The sequence below is a fragment of the Dipodomys merriami genome, unplaced genomic scaffold, assembly GCF_024711535.1.
Source record: "Dipodomys merriami isolate MVZ:Mamm:240054 unplaced genomic scaffold, mDipMer1.0.p SCAF_91, whole genome shotgun sequence".
NCBI lineage: Eukaryota > Metazoa > Chordata > Mammalia > Rodentia > Heteromyidae > Dipodomys > Dipodomys merriami.
The window spans coordinates 4,794,231-4,800,230 of NW_027206524.1; the positions used below are offsets into that span (position 1 = coordinate 4,794,231).

General features: G+C 45.7%; 1 long non-coding RNA gene across 1 annotated transcript in view; it reads left to right on the forward strand.

The window, feature by feature from the left end:
* The window catches only part of LOC138821299 (uncharacterized), a 148,483-nt gene extending 143,086 nt beyond the window's left edge, over window positions 1–5,397 (forward strand). Inside the window, exon 3 of the long non-coding RNA XR_011370124.1 lies at window positions 5,293–5,397. This is a non-coding gene — a long non-coding RNA (uncharacterized lncRNA). The remainder of the gene's footprint in view (window positions 1–5,292) is intronic.
* The last annotated feature ends 603 nt before the right edge of the window (window positions 5,398–6,000 follow it).

Sequence of the window (6,000 nt, forward strand, 5' to 3'; positions counted from 1 at the left end):
GCCCCATGGGTACCCAAAAGAATAATGGCAAGGAGTAAAATGGGACCCCCCCTGAGACAAGGGGGTGCCGCTGGCAGAGAGCTTGGAGCTTCCATCAAACTAAATTCTAAACCAGGAGGACACTGCGGTGGTGGTGGGTTCTTTGCTTAATTAGGTTCTCTGTCTCTCCTCCTCCCTCCCCCTCTCTCTCTTCTCCTGTTTCTCTTTCACACACACATTGAGTTCTGCTGCAAAGGAGATCAATGGGGAAAAAATGACATGCATGCATCATATGAGGTTCAGAGGGTGAAAAATTAGCACGCCTGAAAATTGGGTGCTGAAATGGTTAGAAGAGCATCCCATCCAATTCCTATTGCATTAAAAAAATACACTGAGGAATGGGATTATGTTATTTCAGTATGGCGGAGCCAATAACTAACAGAGACAGGACCAGATTCCACATCCGCAAAAGCATTCAGACCGTGGAAGCATTCCACATCAAGAGTCACTGTCACCACAAGAGTCAAGGTGGAAATCACTGGGTTTAATAAATCACTGTGTTTCACAATCTCCCTTCTCTCCCTCCCTCCCTCCCTCCCTCCCTCCCTCCCTCCCTCCCTCCCTCCCTCCCTCCTTCCCACTGATGGTACCAGCCAGCCAGCCTTGGTGCAAGGCCCTAAGGCTCTCTATAGTAATTCCCTGACGGTGACATTCCGTCTCCTGCGGTGCCAGGCAGTCGTGACGGCTGTAGCATCTCTAATAAAGCACGTTGCATTCTGTGGCTATGTCCCGTGGCTGTGTTACAGTGCTAAAAATAGAATGGATATTTTCGGATGATCAACAACTCCACGCCTCGCCTTTCTGAAAATAACCAAAGTGGATGTTCAAATGCCGACTCTTGGAGCGACCGGAAGCAAAGAACAATAATCACTGCACACACACACACACACACACACACACACACACACACACACACACACACACAGATATCAACCGTGTACTCAGTCCCAGGCCTGTGTCCTCCTGTCTTGCCTCTAGCCGTGTCTACCCCTAAACACATTCTACACCTGTGCTTTTGTTGTACTTTATATATTAATGCATTTTGTAAACCAGTTTACAAAAATTTATGGATGGACATATATATATATATATATATATATATATATATATATATATATATATCATCAACTCCCTTTCCTCATCTCTAGTTAACCTTTTATTGACCCATCTTGAAATTATTTGCCCAAGTTGAGTCCACAAAGCAAAGGAAAAATAAATGAGGAAAAATATCCTTGCTGCTGAAGATGTAAATCGTTTTCCACATAACTTCGGCAGACTAGCTGTGAATGCCGGCATGCGCGTGGCTTCTGACACTGACAGAGAACTTGCTCTGTCCACATGGCTGTAAGCCCAGTTAAGTTCATAGGAAAGCTTAACTTGGTAGAGCAGGAGTGAGAGTCCAGGGGGCGCCGGTGGCTCACACCTGTCATCCTAGCTACTCAGGAAGCTGAGATCTGAGGATCACAGTTCAAACCAGCCTGGGCAAGAAAGTCTGTGAGACTCTTATCTCCAATTAACTACCAGAAAACCAGAAGTGGTGCTGTGGCTCAGTGGTAGAGCGCTTGCCTTGAGCCAAAGAGCTGAGGGACAGCGCCCAGGCCCCAAATTCAAGCCCCAACCTGACAAGAGAGAGAGAGAGAGACAGAGACAGAGACAGACAGAGAGAAAGAGGGAGGGAGGGAGGAAAAGAGAGAGAGAGAGGGAGAGCGTGTCAAGCCCATGGCCATCAAACAACGCACCCTGTTTGGACACATATATGTTGTTGTTTTTTAATTAGCATGCATTAGCTCTCCAAAGGGGAGGGATTTCCTCATGACATGTCCACACACGTATAAAATGTATCTCGATCTGTCACTTTTTCTAATGCTCTGCTCCTTCTGGATACAATTTCCACAGGTTCCTGGCTCTATCTCTGTGCAAGCTCACAACCCATTTCCACCTCATCTATCTTCTTTTACCATCAGCCCAACCCCCTCCCACCAGCCCCCCCCCACAGAGTGCTTCCTCTTCCCCCTCCCCCTCAACCGCCCTATCCATCAACAGCTTTCACTGCGTGTTTTTTATGCTGATTTCATAAAGTTGCAGTGTTCACGTGTATTTTTATACCTTGTTATTATCAGGTGCACTCATCCCAGCAAAACAATCACAATAACTTTATCTTGAAATAATTGTCCGAAGGAGTTTCAGTTCAACCTGTCCATCTTGATCAATGCATCTTGAGCAATGTCACTTTCCACCTGATCTGTCCCAACCCCCACCCGCCCCCTCAAATTACCTATTCCATTTCCCATACACACATTGAATATTATCTTCAGGGCTAGGATGGAGCCCAGGACCTCGAGGAAACTGAACACATGCTCTGTATTCGGGTTGCACTGGAGTAGGGAGACCGGGTCTGGCTGCTGCCACCCTGGCTACAAGGTGGATGGTAGGGTCTGGCCTCCTGTCTTCAGGGTGGGAGAAGGGGAAGCCCCACCTCCCAGGTGATGGGCGTGCCTGGATCCTTGAAGGCAGGGGCGGGCTCTTGGCTGATAGGTTACTGAACCGTCAGTCCAGTGTCCTGTGACCCCGCCCCCCTGACCCAACCCTATTTAGGTTCAGAACAGCACAGTGGCCATTTGCACTACGTCACCTGCATCCTGGCTTTGTCCTGTGTCCTGTGTCCTGTCACCATGGCTTCCCTTATTCAGCTCTCTATCCGTGCAGAATTGGTTTGTTGGTATTGTTTTTGTTCTTTCTTTTCTCTCTGGTGTGTTTCCTAACTTGTAACAATTGGCTGCCTGCAGACTGCTAGGCTCTAATCAAGACTCCAAGATTTGATCTTTCAAAATGTGACTTCTCTGAATTCTCACCTGACAACAGCCCCTCAAAAGCCTACTGTAACTCCTTCTGAGCTGAAAGGCGTTAACATCACATTACATACCCTACAGTAAGAACTTTCCAGGGCTAAGTGGTCCTTCCTCGCTTGAAATGCAAATGGGATCTTGAAAACCCAGAACAATCCCAAACCAGATTTAAGATCAGATCTGAAATAGCCCTTTTGCCCTTGATAAGACTGTGGGGTTCATATATCTCCTCCCTTGAAATCAGATGCACAATTGAGGGGGTTGGGCAGTGTGTGTAGGAAGAAACGTAGTCCTGTACAGATTGGAAGTCAAGTAACCCACTTGGGCTTTAAAATGACAAGTTCTGATTCATCTTAGATTTTGACTAATCTGTGCTCATCTCTCTCTTTTTTTTAAAAAAAAAAGAAATATCTATATCCTTTGGCTTTATCTAATCATGAATTTAATAGCTCTCTTAGAAAGAGAGGCTCTGAGGAAAATTGTGAGTATTACACTGTGCTTTGTTGAGTGGGTTCAGAATAGTTGACAATATATTAGCATAAAAACAGATTGACATCAATAACGTAATTGCTGCATGAATAATCTTAGAACAAGTAAGACCTTTCAAGGCTCTTTTATTGTAAGCAATCATTATGCTCACCATATAAAACAAATACCTTGTGGGAGTTGTTGGCTTTTGTTTTTGTTTTTTGTTGGATTTAAAAAAAAAAAACACATCTCAGCTTGCCTTAGTTTATATTTCTTGGTGCCAACATGAGATACCTAAAAGATAAAAGACACTACCTTATGGATGTTATATGCAATTGCATGGTAATATATGCAGGAAGTGAATAAAAAAAGTTGCATGTGTAATAATAAAATAACCAGTGAGATGGTTCTCATTACCATCATAATATTTGCCACCCCAATGTAATAACTCTTTTGTAGGTCGGTGTCAAAGAGCATTTAAACATTATTTACAATCCCATACTGGGTGGTAGATAAAAGGGGTAATGCTTACCCAATTTTACATAGGAGAAACAGAGTCATGGAGGTTAAGAAAACAACCAAGACAGGTTTTTGAATTATTCATGAGCCACAATATGGCGGGCAGTGGTAAGATTGGCCTAGACATGGACAGCTCCAACTACAGCTGTGTTTCTGTTGCCTTGTGATAGAACGGCGGCCTGGGAATTGGAGCTGGCGATTTCCACATATGGTCTTGTGTTGCTCCTCTGTCCTGTGATCCCTAAGCACCAATTAATTCTGTATTCATTTGCAATCCGTGATTGAGATATTTTTTTAAGGAAAAAAAAGGCTTTCTTCAACTCAGAAAGCCATTGTTTCCTTTCCTCTGAATTTCTCTAGCTCAATTTCATGAAGTGCGCAAGTGAAACATGAAGTCCTGGGTTGGGTACATGTTGCACAACTCCCAAGGGAGACAGATGAATGGCAGATTTATGAGACCACAGGACAGTTCTGTTTGACCAGAGTGGTGCTTGCTCGTGATGACCTCCAGCCACATAGCTGGCGGAAGGTCTTCATCCCTGGCACATTGCAGATGGTGAGGTGCTTCTGTGTTGTCTGAATGGTTCCATGGAATCCCAGAGGGGAAAGGGGGCCGCTGTCAGGCTGATCTAGCAAGACACCCCGGGAGCCTTGCTGGCAAGAGGGAAAGGAATATGGGCAGCCTACAGAGCAGGAAAGGGGAAGGAAGCGTTCTCCCCTGAAACCCCAAGAAAGAGCGCCCTGAGGATTCCCTAAGCACCACTGAGTCCCATTGGAGCCTTTTTGCCTTCCAGAATTCTAAGGTGATAACTTCATGTGGTGTTGTCACTGTGATGACCCTATTAATATCCTATGACCATCTCCCAGAATTCTAGTCATGTTTAGAGTTTTCTTTTTTCTTTTTTTTGTCAGTCATGGGGCTTGAACTCTGGGCTTGGATGCTGTCCCTACGCTCTTCAGCTCAAGGAGAGCACTCTACCGTTTGAGCCACAGCACCACTTCCGGTTTTCTAGTAGTTAATTGGAGATTAGAGTCTCATGGACTTTCCTGCCTGGGCTGGCTTTGAACCAGGATCCTCAGGTCTCAGCCTCCTCAGTAGCTAGGATTACAGGCGTGAGCCACCAGCACCCGGCTGTGTTAGACTTTTCTAAGGAATGGCTGGCTGCCTGGCATAAGGGCTCATAGACTTAATGAATATTATAGACTTGATCTATTGCTATTATAGACTTGATCAATGAATATTATAGACTTGATCTATAGCTATTATAGACTTAATTAATGAATATTATAGACTCAATCTATTGCTATTATAGACTTAATCAATGAATATTATAGTCTTAATCTATTGCTATTATAGACTTAATCGATGAATATGGGTGCAAAGTTGTGACTTAGGACTCCTCCTCTCCTTGTGTTTCAGGAAGCCGACTACTAACAAGGTGGCCCAGCCACCATGAGGACAGATTCTCCTGTGCCCCCTTTAGTAACAGTCATGGGGGAGTTAGACAGTTTCCCAGAGGGTAGTGCCCAAAGCCGCCAGGAAGGAAGGAACCAGAGTTGGACACTATCCCCAGACAAGAGTAATGGAGTCTGCTGCAAGGACATCCATCCCCTTCCCCAAGGTAGGAGAACCGGGAGCACCTGCCTGCCAGGAGTTCCCAGTCACCATCACCCATGACTTTCTGTGCCTCTCACTGCCCCCTGTCAGGCTGGGGGTGTTGACTGTGGTCTCTTGTTCCTGTTCTGCTATTGCAGCTGGGTGTGGGAGGGGGGAATTCTGCTCTTTCTAGTTTAAAGGGCTCTAGACCAAAACCAATCATGTCTGCAGATCCCAAGATGCTATGGTAGGAGGATGTGGAGAGGAAGGGAGCAGCTGTGGGAGGAACATGGGCAAGGGTGATGGAGAGCAGACAGTGCACACAACTGGGACCAGTTCTTCATCTAGAATTACCCATAGTACCTTGCTGGGTCTTTCTAGCAGGCAGAGGGGATGGGCCCATCCTTCAGCTCTAGGCTCAGCCCCGCAACCTGCTTTTGCCAATGCAGCGATGGTAGACACAAAGCCAACAGGTGCTTACAGTAGGCCAGATGGTTCTACCTGATGTCCTGTACTCCTGGAAGCTACCCT